Source organism: Rattus rattus, chromosome 14, assembly GCF_011064425.1.
Source record: "Rattus rattus isolate New Zealand chromosome 14, Rrattus_CSIRO_v1, whole genome shotgun sequence".
NCBI lineage: Eukaryota > Metazoa > Chordata > Mammalia > Rodentia > Muridae > Rattus > Rattus rattus.
In genome coordinates, this window is record NC_046167.1 from 24,473,296 (window position 1) to 24,498,508 (window position 25,213).

Sequence of the window (25,213 nt, forward strand, 5' to 3'; positions counted from 1 at the left end):
CTCATTTACTTCGAGAATTTCATAAAATTCCTTTGTGTGCTTCTGAGATTTTGTTGCTTATGATGTGACCATTCTACCAAAATTAACTCCACTAGTAGTCTGTGTGGAGATTAACATGTTCAGAAGAAAATGAAAATAATCTGGCATCATAATAATACCATAGTAATCATAAATGCTAATGAATCTCTGGCAGTTGAAATAAATTTAGATATGAATAGCTTAATTATGTAAATTAATAATACATAGACTAGAAATCTGTGTGGAGGAGCCAGTTTGGAGCGAGAATAAGGTGGATACCTGTCCAAACCCTGAAAATCATATCCTGAGACCCTAAGAAATAGGGACTGATTTCCTCCCTGCTCTGAACCTACATGACCCAGTGCACATAGGCCTTACGACACCACCTCTACCACCCTTCAGGCAGTCATGTAGCCAATTACAGCTTAAATGTCCTTTTTCCCTTTAAGGACATGTTCAGCAAGCACCTGAAGTTCCTCCTAATGCAAATGAAGTATTCCCAGCATCTCAGCACTCTCACCCCCCAAACTCCTACACACTCCTCAAGGTTTATAGAGCCCATGTTACTACCAATATAAGAGAACTGTTTCACTAAAAACCTGTAGGTCGATGTCGTTATGCAGGTGAAGGCAGGTACAGGATAGAACAAGGCCTGCCATTAAATGAGAAAGAAGGATGGGTGGGAGAAAAGTTTTAGAGAGGAGACCAGAGCGAGAGGGAGAGAGCAGTCAGGAGAACATGGAAGCAGATGTTAAGATTTTTCTCTGCACAATTGCAAGTTGTTATGACTATTCTTAAGGGATAAATGTGTACAGGATTTTGTGCTGTTTAGATGGGCAAGTATAGCTTATCAATTGGATCAGAGGTTATTGTGTGGTGAGTTCTTTCATGTGGCAATTTGAGTTCAAGAGCGTGTGTGATGACAGGATATACTGGGCCTGCCACGAAATTGAGATGTGTATGCATGGCATGGTGGTAACCTACCTTGGGAACTAGATGGATAGAGAGATTACTGCCAGGCTCAGAGAGAAGCCTTTGGCAGTGTGATATGGAATGGAGCTTAGAAGGTGAGACACTTTGTTGACAGAGATAAAAGTATCCCAGAGATGTCATGTGGCCCTACGGTGCCAACACTAGTATGGGATAAAAGAAACTTTTTTTTTTATTATACCAATACAAAAACCTGTCTCTGGTGAAGGCTGTTTCTCCTGGCACTCATGTAGGCAAGATCCTGTGGAACCACTCACCTGGATAAACTTCATTTCTTCCAGTCCTGCCAGGGGTGCAATGGTGCCTGGATCCCCCAAAATCAGAAGCCAACCAAAGCAGCAGAAACTAATTTTAAAACCAACAACCAGAGCAGAACTAGTTAGTTCATATAATCTGAGCTTTTGACATTAAAATACTGCAAAGGTAGACTCACGAGTGGGGGCATCTCTCTGCGATGAAGTTATGAAATGCCACGGTGTACTACTAGGTTACATTCATGCAAAAACAGTTTAGTATTTCTTTAAAAAGTCACACTGTTTTATTTTACTTCAGTGTATGGTCCTTCCAGATTTCTCTTATACTTATGCTCCAGCGATGATTGTCTTCATGGTTCATATTAAGCAAGCAGGATTAAACTGGTTGGTGTGCTTAGCCAAGCAGAACTGAGGAGGAAACCTCCAGACCAGGTACTGCACTGTCACAATTCCTCATTTAGGCTCAGTTCCCAAACAAGCTCCTTCCCACTCAGCTACTGCCACATTGCCCCCTTCACTAGGCCTCAGGCATCCATAGCTCTGACCTGCCCCCTCCCCTCTCCTCCTCTTCCCCTCCTTCTCCTCTCCTCCTTTCTTTTTCCTCCCTTCATTCTCCCCCTCCTCCCTTCTTCCTCCCCTCTTCTTCCTTTATTCCTTCTCCTACCCTCTTCCCTTTCCTTTCCAGTTGCCCCCCCTCCCTTTCTTCCTGCTTCTTTTCTCTTCCAATCCGATTTCATCTTGTAATACAATTAGCAGCTGTTTAAATTATATGTTCTTACCATGTAAGTTGATGATTATTTATGTGATTTAAAGCAAATATCATGAACCAGAAAATAGTCCAAGATTCCTTAAAATGACATCTTTTTTTTAAAAGGGAAATGACACTAGAATTAAAAGTGATTGTTGGAATTTATCATTTACTTTTTCATTGATCTTTTAAAAAAAGATAATTGAAAATACACACATGAGAGAGAAAGAAAGAAAGAAAGAAAGAAAGAAAGAAAGAAAGAAAGAAAGAAAGAAAGAAAGAAAGAAAGAAAAGAAAAGAAAAAGAAAGAGGGGGAGGGAGGAAGGAGGGAGGGAGGAAGGAAGGAAGGAAGGAAGGAAGGAAGGAAGGAAGGAAGGAAGGAAGGAAGGAAGGAAGGAAGGAAGAGTCCTATCTGCATAAATGGGATCCTCAATTTCAATCTCAATCCTGCCTCTCATGGCTGAGGGGTTCTTTTGTTTTATGTAAATAAACTGTTTTAAGCTTGCTGATTCTCAAGCCAGACAAGTTATGCCTAAGTCAAACATCACCAACAACATACACAAGGTGTATTGGTATTGTTACCATCTAGAATCATCTGAGAAAAGGGAAGCTCAATGAGAAAATGTCTCCATCAGATTTTCCTGCAGGCAAACATGTGGTGCATTTCTTGATTGACAATTGATGTTCAAGAGCATAGCCTAGGGTATTCATCACCACCCCTGGCTTCTGCTTCATTTCTTGTCTCCAGGTTCTTGACTTGACTTCCCTAAATGATGGACCACAGCAGTGAGTTGTAGTCTCAAAATTCCTTCGAGTCATGGTATTTTCTAACAGCAATAGAAAGCAAACCTGGACATAAGGTCATGTAAGAGTCCTGCCAAACTCAGGACCCAGAGCCTCTGAGCTCTAATATGAGGTGAACAGTGGAAAGGCAGGGAAGGAAGATTTCTGGCATGTGCATCCAGTGTTCAGGAAGGACCTTCATGACACAGCAGCCAGGACTCTATCAATAGGTGGACTAGTTTTCTTCCAACCTATAAAGCCATATTCTTGCCTCCCAGCCCAGAGTTTGGCAGGTGTTGCACCTTCCATTGAAATTATTTTTATTTCGCATCCATCTTCTCCCAAATTTATCATCATCGTTGTCATTGTCATCATTATCATCATTATCATCATCCATTCATTGTATATTTATGGGTCTCATAAATATATTTTCATCCACATACATTCTAAAGACTCCACCAGAAATGTCTTAAAACCAATACATACTTTCAACAAAATAACAGGACATTCAATCAGCATACAAAACCAGGTAGCTTCTCTATAGACCAGTAATGGACATACAGAGATAATCAATCAGAAAATCAACCTATTCACAACAGCTTCAAGAATCCTTCAGGATAATCCTTAGTGGAGATGGATGACATCTACAGTGGAAACTTTTAAAACCCCCAAAAAGATAGGCAGAGAATTAAGTGGATTACATGATATCTTATATAGATTCAGTGGGATGCCAACAAAACTCCAATGACATCCTTCACTAAAATAGAAAAAAATGCAAAAATTCACATAGAAGCTGAAAAGAACCTGAAACCATAATTTTTATCAGAATGAATAGTGCTGGGTATATTCCAATACCCCCATAACCAATTATATCAATAATATAACCAATTATATTTCATAGCAATAGTAACAAAATTAGCATGGTATGGTACAAATCCAGACACACGGACTCTTGAGATAAGATCAAAGACACAGAAATAAACTAAGTAAACTCAGCCCTGTTTTCTTTGTAAAACTTGTAGACTGAGTATAAAATTTACCACACCCTAGACGTCCAGTTTAGACACAAGCAGGCACACACATGCATCCACACTCACACACACTTTCACAATCACTGTTGAGAGGAAAACTCTCTGGACAAACAAAGAATACCTCACCAGCTTTAGTACCCCTCAGCCCAGTAATTGCTCTAGCCAGGCCTCTGCTCTCTGTGAAATGAATTACCTCCAGTGATTGTCTTGTGAAGCTGTTCTTCTCTGTACCACAGCTAAATCGGGACAAGAGCATATTCTCAAATATGCTTGGTCCATCAATCAACCCTTCATATCTATTCTGAGACTTGAGAATTAACACATACTAGAAGACTAAGCTCTAGAAAATTTAAAGCTAATCTGTCCTTTACTACAATGACAGGATAGAAAATCTATGATATGAATCCCATGATTCTCTAAAGACCCAATGTTGATGTTTGGTTTTAAACCTGGGGCAAGGGATTAAGGTGTGGTGCATATTTTACATACCAAAGCAGATCTGGCTTCCATGTTCTCCCAGCATCCCTTAGCCCTTCCTAGCATAACCCTGCCCCCATGAAAGAACTTTCCAGCCTAGGGCCTGGGCTGCCCTTCTTCAGAGATTCCTCTCTATACAATCCAGACATTTTTAGTCTTTTGCTCTTCTCTTCTCTTCTCTTCTCTTCTCTTCTCTTCTCTTCTCTTCTCTTCTCTTCTCTTCTCTTCTCTTCTCTCTTCTCTTCTCTTCTCTTCTCTTCTCTTCTCTTCTCTCTCTGTGCTCCTTTCTCTCTTTCCTTCTCTGTACCTTACCTTCTCCCCCCTTTTCCCATGGCAACTTCTATGGCCTTGGTCCTTGGGGCCAATGAACTCACTAGAGTGCAGCTTCCCAATAAACCTGCCTTTAATATAATCTGGTTTAAATTGGCTCATTTTAGTGTTGTAGAAATAACCTATCATATGGTGGCATCTGGATGATATAAGGAGGAGCCTGGGGTAGGGGGGCATCCCAGCCCTGGGCTGGAAAGTTCAGGGTTGGAGGCAGGGTATGTCAGGTAGGGACTGAGGAATGAACCTGGAGGCTAGGTCTGCTGTGGTATGTAAAACTTGTACCTCAGTCCCTTGTCCCAGGTCCCAAACCAAACAGTTGAAAGTATGCTCTGCAGAGCAGCACCACTGAGAAGTGATAAAACACAGTGGGAAATCTACAAGTTATTATCAAGGGTGAGCCCTTGAAGGGAACAAAGGGACCATTTTGCAGCTCTCTCTCATTTGTCTCTTTCATCCCTTAGTTGACTAACTTGGTTGACCAACACATGCTTCTGTCATGATAAACATTGCTTTTCCAAATCCTAAGAGCTAGGCTCTCCAAAACTTGGAGTTGCAATAAACCTACCTCCTCCAGAAATGGATTTTCTCCAGTACTTGTATCATAAAGATCATTTACAATTAGCAGAATATCCCTATCTTACACATGATCACCCCAGAAAGAGTACATGAAACAAATCCACTGGGTTCTTACACATCTCTTAATTCTATCATTGAAAACCAACTGCTGAACAATGTGGGCCTTTTCAAATTTATCTGCATAGTCTCTCACATAAACCTGTGCTTCCTTTTTGTTTTCCTCAAGTTCAATGCTATGATTCTTTTGCTATTGTCTCTAGTTAGCTATTTAGTCACATATCATCCTCCTCCCTGGCACAATGGGAAGAAAGACTGTTATTTTAAAGATGTCAGGTCCATGTCTTTTACATAAATGCTAGCTAACATCTCCCTTGCTCATTTTGGGCTCAGTCTTATGCCTTGTTTTATTGAAGGCACATGAGCAGGCACTTGGCATAAAATTATTATGTGTGTGGCCATGATCTTTAAGATCCAGAAAAACTATTCTCTCCAGTAAATTGTCTACCTTGATGGCCTTCTCCCATCCCCAGTCAACAGCATGCTATACACAAGTCCTGCTAGCCCACCCACATACCTGTAGGCATGAGATTTCAGATGTACTAGTTTGTGCTACTGGGATTTAAGGACTTCTTGATAGAGAAACTATGACTGACACACTTGTTTTCCAAACTACAAATTAAAGTCAGAAAATGTCTTTGAATTGTTCTGCTAACACTAATCAGCATGGTTGATTATTCCTGATTGATCATTAGCACATAGATTGGTCTTAAAGCCAGATGAGCTGATGAGGCTATCCTAATGCATCCAACAGGAAGAGAAATAAAGGAGCAGAGAAGGAGAATGACACTTTGTAAATCCTGGGCCAAGTTTGAAGCAGTCAAGGTGATGTGAATGGATAGTGTCCACTGTTTGATTAAATAGAGGACAGGAGGCTCAACTGATACAATCACTCACTTGTCAAGGAGCCCTCTTATTTTAAAAATATTAAAATATTTTCCTAGCCATGGTGGCTCATGCTTGTAATTCCTATACCCAGGAGGCTGAGGCAGAAGAATTGGCATGAGTTTGAAGCTGGTCTGAACTATATAGTAAGCTCTAGACCAGAAAGCTACAGTGTCAAAATCAAAGTCCAATCTTAAGAGAATAAAATAAATAACTTATTACCACTTTAAACTCTAATTGATAATGCTCCAGGTCTATAAAACACCAAAGGTAATGTGTGGTATTATAAACCTATTTTGAGTTAAGAAATGCATGCCCTCCCCCCATTTCACATGGCTTTTCTGTTACCAGCTGCTTGTATAATAACCTCTAGAGAAGACAGTCTCTCCAGTATTTCTGCCAATCTGTGCCTTTTTTCCAATTAAACCACAAAATCCAAAGTTCAAGAAAATTCAGCTTCTTAACAGAAAGACCCTCTCGTTCAATGGTTCAATGCAGAAAAATATTTATTATTAAAAATTAAACCAGCCACAATTGCTCACTTCTGTACCATTTAGCAATCTGGATGTTGAGATAAGAAGTCTGAGCTTTATAGTAAACTCTGGGCCAGCCTGGGCTACAGAGACTGATTGAGTCAGTCAATCATGAAAATAAATATTTCTTCATGTTAAATTGGGTAATCATGTTTATTCTATTTTTTTTCCAGATACATCAAGGAGACTCTTAAGAAATATATCCAGTTAAATAAACCAAAGATTGCTACAGAAGAATTGTTAAACCTCAGAAAGAAAGAAAAATCATTGTAAATTATAGTTTGGCTTTATACATGGTTTATTATTAGGAAAAATTCATATATATCCTCCACCTTTAGTTAACCTAAAAATAAAAAAATGCACAAATATTGTAATACATTTTTCTGGATCAATATTCCTTATTTTTGTCTAGGGTTTTTTGTTTTTTTGTTGTTGTTGTTGTTTTGTTTGTTTTGTTCTTTTGCTGTTGCTATTATTGTTTGCTTGCTGTTGGAGGTTTTGCTTAAAAAGAGGCTTATCTACCACCGATTAATCTCAAGATCATATAGAGACAAGTAAGCCTCCAGCTATCCATGAGATTACAGATGTGCACCACCATGCCCAGTTTATCAAATATGGAAGACCCAACCCAGAGTTTCTCGCATGCTAATCTAGCACTCCACAAATGGAGCAACATTCCTCTCAGCCCATTTTATGCTTAAAAATAAAAATAACTCAGTAATTATCCTCACATACATTTAATTTTAATTGATACTACTTTTAAATGATGTTCCCCACATTAAGACAATGGGATGTGAATGATGTAGTTCATTTTAAGCAAGCCTCCTCTCTGTGCCACGATGAATTCAAACACGTATAACTGTATAATGTCATCTCGGGGCTCATTATTGCTGGAAGTGAGCTTGAGAGCTGTCTGTGCAGCAGTTTTACATTTAATTAACCGGCGTGAATTGTCCTCAACATTGTCATCTAATTATGCCTATGAAAAGCAAGTCGCACCCCACGGATTCTTCCTTCATCGCTGAACAATGTGTTTCTTCCTGGTGGAGACAGACATTATTAAAACACCTGCCCCTCAGCCATGGGCTCTGCCCTCTGCTTTGAGGGTTATACTTGGATGACAGAAAGAAGTAATGAAAAGCTTCATGTTCCAAATCGAAGAACATTTACACTGATGCTAACTGACTGCCTATGAGCATGTCTGGGTGTGAGCTTGAGTGCTACCCTCGGGGTCTCATCGCTTTTCTTCCCCAGCCTGGCACTCTAGACTGCTACATGAATATGTGAAGAGAGTAAAGGAGTTTCTGAAGACTGCATCATCATCGCAGCCATAGCCACAGCTAAACACAGTGCATATCCACAGGGACAATCAATGTGGACGTCTCATGTGGACGTTTTGCTGAAGCCACGAGATAATCAGTATTGGTTGTTAGCTAGATAGGATCTAGGATCATCTAGGAAGCTCGGGGTAAATCTGTGAGGGAGTTTCTATACTTGATGAGTAGTGCTGGGAAGACTTCCCTAAACATGGAAAGCACCACTACATGGACTAGGCTCCTAGACTAAACAACAAAGACCAGCGTCCATTACTCTCTGCTTCCAGACCATGGCTATGTGACCAGCATCCTCATGTTCCTGCTGCCATGTCCTTCCCATCACAGTGAACTGTTCCCTCACATGTGAGCCATAGCAAAAGCTCAGGTATTTTGTCACAGCAATAAAAGCAAAAAACTAACAGAATATAGGACCAAAGACTACAGAGGCAACCCTCAGTAGTTAGACTATGTCTGCTTTGATTATACGAAAATGGTTAAATGAAACCTATTCCAGTACAATATTTCAAAATAATATCCCTTCCTCTTATTTTTAGTGAAAATATTATTATTACTTATGTCTGTATATTTACGTATGAGCAAGTCAGAGGGGCATCATATTTTCAGAGAATTAGTTATAGACAGTTGGGAGCTGCGGATGTGGGTACTACAACCAAACTCAGGTCCTCTTCAAGAACAAAACATATTCTTAACCACCGAGTCATCTCTCTTGCCACCTCATCCCCTCCTTATATTCCATAGTAGTCACGTAGGTGTTTTTTATATGATATTTGATACAAATTATAAGTATTCTCTCAGTGTCCTCTATTATCCATTTCTATTATAACAAACATAACTGACAGGAAGAGAATTTGAAATTGGATATTGGCAAATCGTGTTAAGGCATCTGTATACAGTCTTTGTGTTCAAAGAACCACAAACTGGACAGTTCTGGCTTTGTCTAGTAACCATCACTGACTTGGTTTCACCTAACATTACTAGATATGACTACATACCATGCCAATGACACATACTTGTGGGCACCTTGCTTGAGTGCATGTTTAAAGAGGGGAATTGGCTGAAAATATTCTATTAAAGGACACAGCTGCTTTCTGTTTCAGTGTAGAATAATGTTAGCCCATCTGCCAATGTTGGCATGGGTCCCCGTATTTTTTTTAGGACAGCACAGTTTTGTGAACCTCATAAATACCACCAACCCCCAGGGAAATCAGCATATCCAGATCCTTTCTCTTCTGAACGACAAAGTCTGGGTGGTGTTCTCACCTCATCTTTTAAAAGTGGCCAAGGAATGCTGATTTATGGTGAGAACCAATGTGAAATCTGATGAAGACGAGAAATAGATGAACAAACAAATGAGTAAATACATGAAGGGAGGAAGGAAGGGAGGTAATGAGGAGGAAGAAAAGATGGAGGGAGGGAGGAAGAGAGGGAGAAGAAAGGAAGGGAGGAAAGAAGGAAAGGAAGATAAGGAGGAAGGAAGTGAGAGAAGGAAGGGAAGAAAAATGGGAGGAAGGGAGGAAGAGAGGAAAGGAGGAAGGGAGGAAGGGAGGAAGAAACTGGTAAAGATTTAGTTTTGGAAACTATTCTGTACGTTGCTCAGAACTACTGTCCCTAGAGCCAGGCAACTAAGGGCATCTGGAGATGAGACTGTCTGGGAAACAGATCAGCCGCTAGTTGCTCATTCATGGTAGAGTTGCCCTCTGATCTTTGCTTGTTTCTTTATCTTTTGAAAACCCAACAGATCATGTGACTGGTTCTCATGCTTCATCGGATCATATCTCTGGCAGGCCAAGTCTTCTAAAGAATCGAACGTCCTTCTACTTCTAGGTCAAAAACCATTGGAGTTTATTCACCATCTGTATTAGCCACTTTTCTTGTTGCTATGGCAAAATTCTCTGACAAAAGGAACCTAAGGAAGGGTTTATTCGGATTGACAGCACCAGGATCCAGTGTGTCATAGTAGAGAAGACACAACAATGGTAGCATGAGCCAGTTGGCCAGATTTCATCTTCAGTCAGCAAGCAGAGAAATCAGGGATGGCTCAATTTGCACTCTCATTTTGATTCATTCCAGAACTCTTGCCCCTGGGTCTAATTATTCTAATCATCATGTAACCTGATCTAGATCATCCCTTACACATCCAAAGGCTCAACTCCTGTCTAGATCCTACCAAGTGGATAATCAGCATTCCCAATCACATCATCTTTTTTTGAACTTCTTTTCTGCTAGTGTGTATATTTCCTGTATTTCTTATTGTCGGTGTGACAGGCTACCTGACAGAAACAAGAGGCCCAGGAGTTGTTTGAGGTGATGTAGTCCACCATGGCGGGAAAGCATCTCAGTGGGAGCAGCTTGAAGCTATGGCGGACCAACATGAGAAAGTGGGTTCTACTCTATTACCTGGTCATGAAGTAGGGGAGACCTTGGGCCAAGTCTAATGATGGCATATAATAACTCAAAGGCCTACCTCTGGACAGGCAATGTCCAGCAGGCAGAGCCTACCTCCTCAAGGTTCCACAAGCTAGCTAAATAGTCATACACTCTGGAGACCAAGTGTTGAAGGACTTGAGCTTGTAGCAGACTTATCACTTCCAAACCTTAGAAGTCAGAAGGTGACTTCATCTGCCTTGTGTATTCATGAAATCAGCTGCTTTGGCTTCTCAAGTGTTGTGCATTATTGTGCAAACAACATAAAATCAATTATGCAAAAATCACTCCCTAATTCAATTGTTTCATTACTAAATCAGGCTGGCTTAATTTTCTTCTTCTCAAAATAGCTGCATAAATTAGTATAGCCTTATTATAATTACACATTTGCCTCATAATGAAAGCAGAAATTGTAAAAGAGAAAAAAATTAAATATCACATCACTTAGGTATTTTGAATGTGAAATGAATTAGTTTACTGAAGCACTGACATGCAAAACTGGGAATATTTTCCCCTGTAAACTGTTACCATTGTAGTATTGGGTTTTAATTTGAATTTAGAATAGGCTCATTTATATGATATAATTACTATTAATCTCACAAAATGCCATTTTTAGCTAGTTGAAAATTAAAATAAATTAGATCAGTCTTCAAGGGGTTTTGCTACAAAAAAATTAGACTTATCCTGGCAAAAGTTAATATTCCATTCCACAAAATACTGAAGTTTCAGAAGAGAGTAAGTCAACACAGCACACACAACTAAATTAACTATTGTTACAGTAATATTCAAAAACAGAAAAGTAGAGTTTTTCAATAGTGAATTTGTTATAAAACTCACATATGAGAGACTGTGTGTGGAAATGTGAGGCACTGTGTTATTTGTGTGTTGATGATAAAGGACTCATTTTTCCAGAAGACGGAGAGGAAGAATTGAATGTCCCTTTGGACTTCTCAGTGCTTCTGAAATCTGCCCAAACATTGTACCCATGTATCATTTATTCAGATATATGTAAATATAGTTGAATGTTAGGGGTTGATTTTTATATAGCTCTGTATTGAGCCATTTTTTCAGGGTTGAACACATTAAATTTTCTCCCCAAATAATAGGTTTTTGGAAGTTAAATTACCTGTTTGTTTGTTAGTTTGATTTAATATGTGTATTTTAATGGTTCTTTTATATTTTCATAAGAAATCTATTGGTCATATTATATTCTTTCCCCCAACAATTCTCAGATCCACTTCTCCCATTTCTATTCAAATATGCATTTTTCCATGTACATTCGGGTCAATTTTTACAGCCCAACTATTCTTGGATGTTCTTTTAAGTATGAAAGTCTATGGCTTATGTGTTACCTAGTTAAAAAGAATTTCACCAAATACAGAAGGAAAAGATCACTGCTGAATTCAAGGTTTAAGGCTTCCACATGCCGCTGGCCTTTCTCTCAAAACTGATCTGATGAGTCACAGGGTGTGTATTACTTGTGTACATACGTGTATGTGTATATACAATGATTACAGTCTATACAGCCTGTTCCCTAGGGCTCAGGTAGAAACTGCTAGACTTTCTCCAGAACACATTCCCCAGCTCCTGATCAGACCTGAGAATGAATGATTTTAGTTGCTATTGATCAGAAATACAAACCAGTACAACTATTTTCTGCTGGGAGAAAGTGGAAAAGCAGAGGAATTGCCTTGCAGAAAATACAGTTTCTAAGCACAAGCAGAAAAACATAAACAATCCCCAGGCTGAGGTTGCAGTGTCATGGTGGGAAAAGCCAGCACAGGTCACACAGCCTCATGAGACTCAAACCCTCTTTGTATTCATGTAGGGTGAAACCATTCTAGAACATTATTCATGCATTTACAGCAAACTGAGAGTGCTTTGTTTTTTGTTACTGTGGACTTACAGACCCTCGCTGAAGGCAACAGGTACATTAGAGAAGATAAGAATAAGGTTGAAGGTAAAAATTATCTGTAATAGTAAGTCCCAATTGATGCATTTAGCATAGAAGAAAGTAAGGGATAAAAAAGAGTGTCTCACCCACAAAACTAAGGATGTGTGAGAAACGACATTGCTTCAGGTAAGAAGCAAGAGTGATAAAATTTAGGGGCTGTCAACAAATAGAAAAAGGCACCTTAGTAAAGCACACTTTGGAAGCCTTAGAAATGTTGCCATATGAATGGAATGACTGCAGGCAGAAGTGAGTACACACGCTACATTAGGGGTTAGTGACATACAGCTCATAGGCTAAATCCATCACCATCAGTTTTTATAACTAAAGTTTTATTGTTACTCAGTGTGTTCATTGATTTGCATATTGTCAAGGTTTCCTTACGTGGAGCGACCTTGAGGAACTTTGCATCTGAGACTACATGGATCATGTTGGATCATGAATCCTGGAGTACAAATTATCTGACCTTTTATAGGAAAAGTTTTATGGGACTAAAGGTGATGGGGCTACAAGAGTGGCCAACTCTATATTGAACACATAAACTTTAGTGATGATAATAATTGATATATTTTCAATAATTTCTGACTTAGTTTGCAAATGTACTTTGCCTGAAACTACTTAACTCTGAACATTTTCTTTCTCCAATTAGAGGAATAGAAAATACCTACAAATATAAACCAATTTGTTTTAGTCAGGGTTTCCATTCCTGTACAAAACATCAAGACCAAGAAGCAAGTTGGGGAGGAAAAGGCTTTTTCAGCTTACACTACCACATTGCTGTTCATCACCAAAGAAAGTCAGGACTAGAACTCAAGCAGGTCAGGAAGCAGAAGCTGATGCAGAGGCCATGGAGGGATGTTACTTACTGGATTGCTCCCCGTGGCTTGCTCAGCTTGCTTTCTTATCGAACACAAGACTACCAGCCACAAGGAGCCCTATCCCCATGATCACTAATTGAGAACATACCTTACAGCTGGATCTCATGGAGGCATTTTCTCAGGGGAGGCTCCTTTCTCTGTGATAACTCCAGCTTGTGTCAAGTTGACCCATAAAACCAGCCAGTACAATTGGTCCTTTGTCAACTTGACACACAAACATAGCACTATTAAGCCTCAACCCCTACTTTCTTATTCATCCCCAAGATCTAAATGACTTTAAGAGTCCCACAGGCTTCATAAATCCTTACATACTAAAATTTCAATCCCTTTAAAATATTCAATCTCTTTTAAAATTCAAAGTCTTTTAATAATTCAGTCTCTTAACTGTGGGTACCACTAAAATAGTTTCTTCCATCAAGAGGGAAAAATAGCAGGGCACAATCACAATCAAAAACAAAATCAAACTCAAACCGTCCAATGTCTGGGATCCACTCATGACCTTCTGGACACCTCCAAAGGCTAGGGTCACTTCTCCAGTTCTGTTCTTTGTAGCACACGCCTTGTTTTCTAGGCTCCAGATGTCTATACTGCACTGTGGCTGCTGTTCTTGGTGGTCAGCTCATGGTATTGGCACCCCCAAAACACTGCTGTCTTCTGCTGCAACTAGGCTTCACCAATAGACTCTCATAGGTTCTCTTTGTGGTGCCAAGCCTCAACTCCTTTGCATAACCCTTTCAGTCCCGAGCCATCAATTGCAACTGAAGTTGTACCTTTACCAATGAACTTCCATGGCTTTTTGTAGTGCTAAGTCTCAGTTGCTCTTCATGATCCCTTCATGCCTTCAAAACCAGTACCACCCGTGTGACTCTTACACATTACTAAGTCCAGCCACATCACAAGGTACAACGTTGGGTATCTCTGGAACACAGCCTCTTTGTGCCAAGAAGATTTCACCTCAATGATGCTGGTCTCTTCTGAACCACAGATAATTTCTAAGCTCCAGCTGACCAGCATCAATAGTCCCAGTAATGCAAAGCTTTTGCTTGAGTAGTTCTGGTATCTTGTTAATCACAGCAGATTCTTTAGCCAGAGTTAACCAAAACCACAGACTCTTCACAATCAAAACAGCAACAGCCCTGATAAGAGTCTTTAATCTTCCCTCTGAAATTTCACAAACCAGGCATCCATCTTCTGCACTGTCTCAACATTATCTTCCAAGCTCCTACAGAACATCCCACAGAGCTCTTAACACCTCAATGGCTCTTCTAGCTCAAAGTTCCAAAGTCCTTCCACAGTCCTCCCCTAAACATAGTCAGGTTGCCATAGGAATACCCCACTATGCTGGTACCAATTTGTCTTAGTCGGGGTTTCTATTCCTGCACAAAACATCATGACCAAGGAGCAAGTTGGGGAGGAAAGGGTTTATTTAGCTTACACTTCCACATTGCTGTTCATCACCCAAGGAAGTCAGGACTGGAACTCAAGCAGGTCATGAAGCAGGAACTGATTTAGTTGCAACCCAATAGTGGTTCTAGAGAGCAGAAGTATAAGGATGAATATTTTAAGAATATGGAGTTGATTTAATAATTCACCAGCACCTTCAACTACTGAAACTTCTCCAAATACTCTCTGTCATGGGAACTTGGACAATATTGAAGGCCCGTGGTTGAAACTATATTTCAAACTTAAAGAAGCTAATGCCTTTAATTATCTTAATGAATTAGGTGATTTGATGTAGAAAACTTTCTACAAGTTGGGTGAAAATTTGGAAAATAATTTTGCTGGCTTGTTGCTCTTAGCATCTCTGAAAAAAATTGATGAAGGAAAATAACGAGCTGTATGATAAATTTGAACAGCTTCAGATGCAAGTAAACAATCTAACGGTTTCTAAGTACGCTCTTGAAGAGAATCTTCTCTCCAGCAGCCATAGAGCTGGAGTTGCAAAAAATCAAACTGAAGCATTACAGTGAAAATTCAAGTCTGAGCTTCAGAGGGTGTTTTCAGTTAAGTAAGGGCTTTAATTGGCAAAGAATGGGATCCTATATCTTGGGCTTGGGGTGTGTGGAAGGACCCTGTTGAAGCTGAAATTTTGAATCTTCAGGGTTTGAACCTCAAGGGTTTACCTCATCTGAGGAAGTAGTACCCTCAGCCCCATTGAAAAATGCAATGATGCCTTTTTCACATGAGGAAATTAATCTCTCAAAGTCTGACATACCAGCAGAGACCATTGCTGAAGAAAAAGCCAGACAAGACAATATTGATGTTTCGCAAGACCCACCAATAGTTTCTTCTAGACCCATAACCAGATTCAAGGCAAAACAGGACCCTAGATGGGAGCCAGTAAGTGCAATCCATGAGGAAATGTGCTATACTACTAAGGAACTTAATTCATTCAAGCAGAAGTCTGGGGAATATGTGTGGAAATGGATTTTAAGCGTGTGGGATACGTTTAAGGGTGGCAGAAGGACCATAAAACTAGATCAGGCTGAGTTCATTGACATGGGCCCTCTGAGTGGAGATTCTAGGTTTACTATGGAAGCTTGCACAGTTAAAAAGGGTGCCAGAAGTTTGTTAGAATCGTTGGCTGACGTGTTTATCAAAACATGGCCTATTGAAAAGAAGTTGGAGATGACTGATATCCCTTGGCTTGGTGTTGACAAAGGGATTTTAAGGCTCATGGAAATTGTAATGCTAGAATGGATATGTTGTGTAAAACCTAATCTCCACAATGGGAAGGCCCAGAAGATATGCTCTTCATGAATCCTATAATACACAAACTGGTGAGAGGGGCACCAGCACATTTGAAGAGTTTTGTTCTTGCCCTTTTCCTTGTGCCAGACCTTAGAATTGGAGATACTGATGCTCAATTAGATGAATTAAATGCAATGGGTTTTATTGGATCCCAAGGTAACGAGGGCTGGGAGGTAGCATTGAATCACCACAAACAAGGTGATCATAGTTATTATAATGGACAGCATAGAAAAAGCAATGTTTATAATGACCTAGCCTATAATAGTCAAGCACAGGAGACGATAAATTTATAATGGCATGACTTGTTCAGACCTTTGGTACTGGCTAATCAGTCATGGTGTTTCCATGCATGAAATAGATAGGAAGCCTACTGCTTATCTGTTTGATCTGTGTAAGCAGAAAATTTCTCAAACAAATGAAAGAAAGGCTACATTGGATAGTGGCAAAAGGCAATCTTGGCCAATTGAATCAATTTCCAGACTTGAGCCAGTTTGCAGACCCAGAACCCCTTGAATGAAGGGGTAGTCAGGTCCCCTGAAGAAGGATTTTGATAAAACTAAAAGTTTTGCTGTTAGCCTTTCTCCAGTTCTTCCTCAGAGGGACCTGTGGCCCTTTAAAAGGGTGGCTGTACACTGAGGGAAAGGAAATTATTTGATTTTCTAGAGTCTATTGGATACTGGTTCTGAATTGACACTGATCCCAGGAAATACCAAGAAACACTGCAGCCCTCCAGTTAAGTTAGAGGCTTATGGAGGACAGGTGATTAGTGGAGTTTTGACTGATGTTCAACTCACAATAGTTCCAGAAGGTCCCTGAAAACATCCTGTGGTCATTTCCCCAGTTCCGGAATGTATAATTGGGATGGATATACTTAGAAACTGGCAGAATTCTCACATTGGTTCCCTGCCTGTGGACTGAGGGCTATTAAATGTAAGGCCTTAGAGTTGCCTCTGCCAAAGAAAATAGGGAATCAAAAACAGTATCATATTCCTGGAGGAATTGCAGAAATTACGGCTACTATCAAGGACTTGAAAGATGCAGGGGTGTTGGTTCTCACCACATCTCCCTTTAACTCTCTTATCTGGCCAGTGTAGAAGACAGATGGATCATGGAGAATGACAATTGCCTATTGAAAACTAAATCAGGTAGTAACTCCAATGCAGCTGCTCTACCAGACGCAGTTTCCTTACTTGAGCAAATTAACACATCTCCTGGTACCTGGTATGTAGCTATTGATCTAGCAAATGCCTTCTTCTCAGTACTTGTCCATAAGGACCACCAGAAGCAATTTGCTTTCAGTTGTCCAGGTCAGCAGTATACCTTTACAGTTTTGCCTCCAGGATATATTAATTCACCTGCCCTGTGTCATAACTTAGTTAGAAGGGATCTCGATTGTTTGTCTCTTCCTCAAAATATCACATTGGTACACTACATTGATGACATTATGCTGATTGGACCCAGTGAGCAGAAACTAGCAACTATTTGAGTCTCATTGGTAACACATATGCTTATTAGGGGATGAGAAATGAATCCAATCAGAATTCAAGGACCATCTACATCAGTGAAGTTATTAGTCCAGTGATGTGGGGCATGCAGAAATATTCCTTCTAAGGTGAAAGATAAGCTATTGCACCTGGGCCCACCCACCACCAAGAAAGAAGCACAACATTTATTGTGTGTATTTGGATTCCAGAGACAGCACATTTCTCACTTGGGTCTGTTACTCAGGTCCATTTACCAAGTGACTTGCAAAGCTGCTAGTTTTGTGTGGGGCCTGGAACAAGAGAAGGTCCCTCAACAAGTCCAGGCTGCTGTGCAGGCTGCTCTACCACTTGGACTATACTTGATCCAGCAGACTCCACATTACTGTTTACAGCCTCCAACAGGCTCCTGTAGGTGACTCACAGAAGAGAACTTTGGGATTTTTGGAGCAAACCTCTTCCATCATCTGCAGACAAATACTCTCCCTTTGAAAAACAGCTCTTGACTTGCTATTGGGCCTTAGTGGAAGCAGAACACTTGACAATAGGACACCAAGTTACCATGTGACCTGAACAGCCCATCATAAGCTGGGTGTTATCAGACCCTCCAAGTCATAAAGTAGGATGTGCACAGCAGAAGTCTATTATAAAATGGAAGTGGTATATACGTGATCGAGCTCAAGCAGGTCCTGAAAGCACAAGCAAGTTACATGAAGAAGTTGCTCAAATGACTATGGTTTCTACTCCTATTATAATGATATCTGCTGCCAAGCATGCACCTAGAGCCTCATGGGGTATTCTCTATGATCAGCTGACCTAAGAAGAGAAGAGTAGAACCTGATTTACTGATGGCTCTACATGTTATGCAGGCACCGCCCAGAAGTGGACAGCTGCAGCATTACAACCCCTTTCTGGGACAACCCTGAAAGATACATCTGAAGGAAAATCTTCACAGTGGGCAGAACTTTTGGCAGTACAGTATTACAGTTTGTTTGGAAGAAGAAATGGCCAGACATATGATTCAATGACTCACATGCTGTTAGCTAATGGATTGGCTGGATGATCAGGGACGTGGAAAGATCACGGTTAGAAAATTGGTGAGAAAGACATCTGGGGAAGAAGTATGTGGATAGATCTCTCCAAATGGGCAAAGAATGTGAAGATATTTATGCTCCATATAAATGCTCACCAAAAGGTGACTTCAGCTGAGGAGGAGTTCAATAATCAAGTGGATAAGATGACCTGCTCTGTAGACAGCCTCTTTCCCCAGCCATCCCTGCCTTTGTTCAATGGGCATATGAACAAAATGGCCATGGTGGCCGAGATAGAGGTTATACTTGGAGTCAACAACATGGACTTCCACTCACCAAGACTGACATGGCTATAGCTGCTGCCCAATGCCATATCTGCCAACAGCAGAGATCAACATAGAGCCCCAGATATTGAGTTGACCAGCCAGCAACCTGGTGGCAGGTTGACTACATTGCACCACTTCCTCCATAGAAAGGACAATGTTTTGTTCTTACTGGCATAGATACTTATTCTGGTTATGGATTTGCCTTTCCTGCACATAATGCTTCTGCCAAAACCACATCTGTGAACTTACAAAATGCCTTATCCATCGTCATGGTATTCCACACAGTATTGCTTCTGACCAAGGAACTTATTTCACAGCCAGAGAAGTGTGACAGTGGGCCCAAGATCATGGAATCCACTGGTCATACCATGTTCTTCATCATCCTGAAGCAGCTGGTCTGATATAAAGATGGAATGGCCTTTTGAAGATGCAGTTACAGTACCAATTAGGAGGCAGCAGCATGGAGGTCTGGGACAGATTTCTTCAGAAGACAGTATATGCTTTGAATCAGCATCCAATATATTGTACAGTTTCTCCTATGGACAGAATCCATGGCTCCAGGAATCAAGGGGCGGAAAAGGGAATAGTTCCACTCACTATCACTCCTATTGACCCTCTACGAAAACTTTTGCTTCCTGTCCTCACAACTCTAGGTTCTGCTGGCCTAGAAGTTTTGGTTCCAGAGGGAGGAGTGCTCCTACCAGGAACCACAACAAACATTCCATTGAACTGGAAGCTCAGACATCCCCCAGGTCATTTTGGGTTTCTAATTCCCTTAAACCAGCAGGCTAAGAAAGGAATAGCAGTGTTAGGAGAGGTGATAGATCCAGATTACCATGGGAAAATTGGATTGCCTCTCCACAGTGGATGTGAGAAGGATTATGTCTGGAGTGCAGGAGATCCCTTAGGGTGTCTCTTAGTACTACCATGTGCTGTGATTAAAGTCAATGGGAAACTACAACAGTCTAATCCAATCAGGATGACAAAGGATGCAGACCAATCAGGAATGAAGATATGGGTCACTCCTCCAGGAAAAGAGCCAAGATATATCTGCTGAGGTGCTTGCAGAGGCTAGAGGAAATACAGAATGGGAAGTAGAGAAAGATAGTTATAAATGCCAACTACAATCATGTAACCTGTTGCAAAAACCAGGATTATAAAGTAATATGCATGCTTCCAAATGGGTATTTTGTTAAGAACACATTTGTCTTACTTCCAATTTCTTTAACATCAAGTGGTATTTAAGTTGAAGTACTAAAAGAATATTCCCAAGAGACAACTCCCAAATTGTAAATTTACAAAATGCATTTGTGTGTATAAGTAATAGTCATATCGTGTTAGGTGTATTCATAACCATGTTATTGCTTCATGTGGACATGAGATATTATTTCTGTTAAATTGACAAAGAGTGGATTTTATTCGCTATTCCTAATTGTTAATTTGACTATATCTGGAATGAACTACAACCCAGAATTGGAGGCTCATCTTTGATCCTGATCTTGAGGCTGGGAGATACAAGATTCTGACCTGGATCTTCACATGGAGATCTTGAAGCATGGTGCTATGAATCCCAGGAGCCTGAAGAATGGAGATCTTTGAGTTCAAGGTGATCTGGGATAAAGCAAGTCCCAGATCCAGAGGTGGTGGTACACACCTTTAATCTGGTACACACCTTCTGCTGAAGACCTATGTAAGGACATTAGAAGGAAGATTGTCTTTTTAACTTGCCTGCCTTGTGGGATTGAGTAACTACTAGATCCTTAGACTTCCATTCACAGCTGCTGCTGACCATTGTTGGGGAGTTGGACTAAATACTGTAAGTCATCAACAAATTCTCTTACTTTATAGAGACTAGCCATAATTTCTGTGACTCTAGAGAACCCTGACTAATACAAGGGACTAGAACTAATACACGTGTAATAGCATAATAGCATGCATTCCCCAGTACACGAACACACACACACACACACACACACACACACACACACACACACACACACACACAGAGATAAAATGGAAAAATTTATTTTTTAAATTTAGCTCAAGACAAAACCTTATTAAAATTATTTATTGTTCTCGCTGTTGAGATTACATTATTTTTCCATTAAGTGTTGAAGTTAGGAAATATAGCACTTGGTTCACTATATTTCATAAGGAAATGGTTGCTTTTGTGTGTATGTATACACAATTGCATTTGCACATATTTACATATTATTTTTAAAGCCATTTTTTGTCTTCTCAATGTATCATATTATCAAGAAGCAAGCTCAGCAAACTTGCTGGACTTTATCATATGAGAAAATTGAATTTATTTAGATATAAATTTAGATACTACAGGCTATTATTTAGTAAGCTTTTCACCCTGATTTATTTTCTGTTTCATTTGTTAGTAAAGACAAAAATATCCTGGTAACAAAAGGAAAATCCCTGACCATAACATATATAATACATATAATAGTCTGAAAATATAATGAACATAACAGCCAGCCCCGACTTAGCCTTCTTTCTCATGCTGGTTCTTCTTGAGGCAGCGGAGGGAGAAGAGCGTCCACGGGGTATGGGGGTAAGACTTTGTCTTACGAGATATTTAGGGTTGCTGTATAATAATAAGTTTACTTATCTAAGTCTAAGTTACTATGTTACTGTAGCTGATTTACTTATCTATGTCTAAGTTACTATGCTCTGCTACTGTAACTGGCCTGCCCTCTGTGTTCCTCTGAGGCCAGAAACTGCAGTCTCTGGCATTTAGCACCTCGTTCTAAAACAGCAGGAGATAAAGTAGAGGATTAATTGCTAGAGCCTTTACCCTTTGTCCCTATGCCTCTTGCTTGTCAGACTAGGGGGAAGTTCAGAGCAATAAACTTCTATTGAACCAAGAGAAGTGAATCGCGCTGGAAGAAGGGAAAACTTTTACATAGCCGAATATGCATAAATGTATATAATTTCATACATGGATTCATAAATGCGCATTTATACATTTTCACTCAACAGTTGGGTCCAGCTTACATAATTCTCACAATTACACACTTACACACACATCGATACATATGCATATGGAGCAAAAGACCAAGCATGGGTGCAGAAAGAACTCACTCATTCTGGATGAAAGATGAGCTCCAATCTTTATTGCATAGAGAAAGAAATAGCTTCTACACTTTTAATGCTAATGAATTAAACCCAAGTTTGTAAGAGAAAAGGCTTGTCCTTTTAATAAGACTAAGCCTGCCTTGCTATTAAATGACCTGTTTTGTCCTATGGTAAGAGAAAACCTGACCGCTCCTTCTGCTCTCTCCAGCTTCTTTTTTCCTCTTTTCCCCTGCATTCTGCACATTGCTCTCTTATGTTACCTATTGTCTTTAAGCTATTCCACTCTGCACTTCTCAGCCCAGATCTTTTTAGCTCAGTTCTCCTTCACTCAGTTCTGACACTTCAGCTCAGTCCCCTCCAGCTCAGTCCTTTTGTCTTTCTTCTCTTTGTCCTCAGCACTTAAACATCTTTCAGAATACATAATCACATGTTACAAAGTTCATCACAAGTTCATATGAAAGATCAAATCATAAATTGAAATAGAAGTTTATAACAGAGAATGTTTACATGCATATCCATCAGGAGTAATTATTCAGCTAACCATCCATCACCTGTCACAGCCCCACAGGTTCACTGAAGGGTTAAAACCATAACTAAGTTATAAGTGAAGTTTTGTGTAGATAAACCCAGTCACCATTTTATCCTCTGTCCTAGCACCTATAATAAATCATTAGTTCCCTCTTTATGACCTTTGGTTAATTGTTTTACAACCTCTTTTGGAATGTGCTCTGAGTAGGAGAAGAAGGTCTGGTTACTATCTAAGAGCAATTAACTGGTGACACTTGGGAGACTGGCAGAGTTGTCACTGCAGTTTTGACTATCAGAAAAAAGACTTAATAGCAGTCCCACTATAAAAGAGCTTAATAGTCACTGATATAATTTTAGGAATTCTTATAGGATCATCATTAGGACTTAAGAAGTCATCTATTTGTCTATATAGCATCACTACAAGACAGTACATCATAGGTCTGCAGAGATCTGCTCCAAATGGGTGTGCTATTACTTAATGATTGCTATATATGTCTAATAATAATAACAGGAAAAGCATTGTAGTAGCAGGAATCTTTCCTAAAATGAATCCCTTACAGCCTTGCTTAATAAGGGTGAACCAGTCACAGATTACATAATAATTTGAGGCTGGCCATCTCAGAATGATCACCTGCTAGTTATTAGCTTTTCCTGTTATGGCTCCTGACAGCCTCTCTGTGATGGGTAAAGAGACACTCTGTTGGTGGTGTTTTTATATCAGTCAGGGGCAGAGCAGTTGGTAGTCCTTTGTTCATTCTTGCTTGATGTCTGGCTTGGTGACCAAAACTGTTTTGTGCTTGTCATATTAAAATAATTAGCAGTCCAGATGAATAGAAAAATATGTTTTGAAATAAAACCATTTGTTTACCGAAGACATATTATTATTTAGCATAGATGAAATTTATAATCCCAGCATATGAGAGTCTAGTTAAGAGAATGGGAAGTTCAATGCCAAGCTGTGCTGTATTAGGAAAGTCACAGCATTAGAAACAAGGAAGACTGGGGCAGAAATGAAGTGGGGTGAAAGGAAGAGGAAAGAATGTAGGAGGAAATGTAAATTGGTTGAGAAGGAAACTGTGATGGTTTGTATATGTTTAGCCCAGGGAGTGATACTATTAGGAGGTGTGGCCTTGTTGGAGTGGGTGTGGCTTTGTTGGAGTAGGTGTGACCTTGTTGGAGTAGGTGTGGTTACTGAATGTGAACTTCAAGAGACTTGTCCTAGCTGCCTGGAAGTCAGTCTTCTGCTAGCAGATTTCAGATGAAGATGGAGAACTCTAAGCTCCTCCTGCACCATGCCTTCCAGGATGTGCCATGTTCCTGCCTTGATGATAATGGATGGAACCTGTAAGCCAGCCCTAATTAAATGTTGTCCTTTTAATAGTTGTCGTGGTCATGGTGTCTGTTCACAGCAGTAAGACAGAAACAAAGATGCAAAAGGGGGAATATATAAGGAGGCCTTTGATGACTAACTGAAGTGACAGGAATCTGAACCAAAGGATACACAAGAGACTCTAGAAGGATTCCTGGTGTCAGGTCTGGAATTTGACTAGTTACGTGTGGCATGCATAAGATCACAGGCAGAGGAACCAGGAAGGACAGCAAGACTCCAGCCGCTGCCAATACACTTTATAATTGGAGGTTGTCTGTGAACTATTTTTAAAAAGTCGTCTTAGATTTTGGCAGGCCTCCCTAACCATTGTGGACAGTCTCTGACAGGTCTCTTCACAAAATAAAACAAAAACACATCACACAGAGGAAGCAAAACAACGGAGGAAGACAAGAACAGGTTGAATCATCATAATGAATACCCATTTGACTTTAGAAAGATTAAAATATTTTTTCTCTCTAAATGGTTTATGCTGTTTCAGGCAAGGTCAAGTTGACTACAAGAAGATGAAAATTAGCTATATATAAAGTGTGCTTTCCTCCCTCATTTAGTAGTATCTAACATCATTGCATTGTGAATTATTACTTTGTGTGTACAGCTTTCAATAAGCTATAGGAATTATAAATATTTATCCATCAAATTTTGAAGTATAGAAGGGTTTCTAAAATATCTCATATCCTACAATATTTCAAATGCCTATTTTTTCCCAAAGAGAAGTGTTTCTAGTAAAAATGTAAAAGAGTAAATGTGTTTATTTTTTTCTCAAAACTGATTTAAAGATTTTTTTTTTTTGGATAAAGAATGGTTTCTAGATAGTATGTCAATGGCTTCTACTTGAAACAAATCAGTTCATAGCAACTTTCACTCTGAAAGTCTCTGGAATGCCTAATTTATAGACAGAGAGTTGAGGCAGGCTCTTCAGACCAGCCTTCATAGTCTTTGTGGAATCCCTTGAGTTATGAATGTACCCTTAGGCTTTACTGGAGTCTCACACTGCTACACCAGGTTACAGAAGAAAACAATTGTCTCATATGCCATGGATCTATATGCCAGGAAAAGAGAAACAACCTGCTTCAGTCTCACTACTAAACCCTCCTTCTTTTAGTCTCTTTCATAGAGCTAGAAGAGCGTCCCTAAAGTTATTAAGGGGGTTAGGAAGTAAGAGTTAAGTTGAAGAGGATGGACCTGAAATAATTTATTTGGAAACATATAAAGTCAATAATTCCATTTGACAATGGAACACATAGAGGTTTTGTTGCATAGTTTCTGCGTTATAGGGAAATGATGTTCAAGGTGACACATTCCCTAAGGCCCTGTGCTTCTCGAGTGGCACTGACTTGATTTTTAAAT

The 25,213-nt window shown here is 39.8% G+C and overlaps 1 non-coding gene across 1 annotated transcript; it reads left to right on the top strand.

Moving 5' to 3' along the window:
* The first annotated feature begins 23,146 nt into the window (after positions 1–23,146).
* On the top strand, positions 23,147–23,284 carry LOC116884070. The gene has a single exon (XR_004385818.1). It is a non-coding gene; the product is annotated as a small nucleolar RNA SNORA48 (small nucleolar RNA).
* The last annotated feature ends 1,929 nt before the right edge of the window (positions 23,285–25,213 follow it).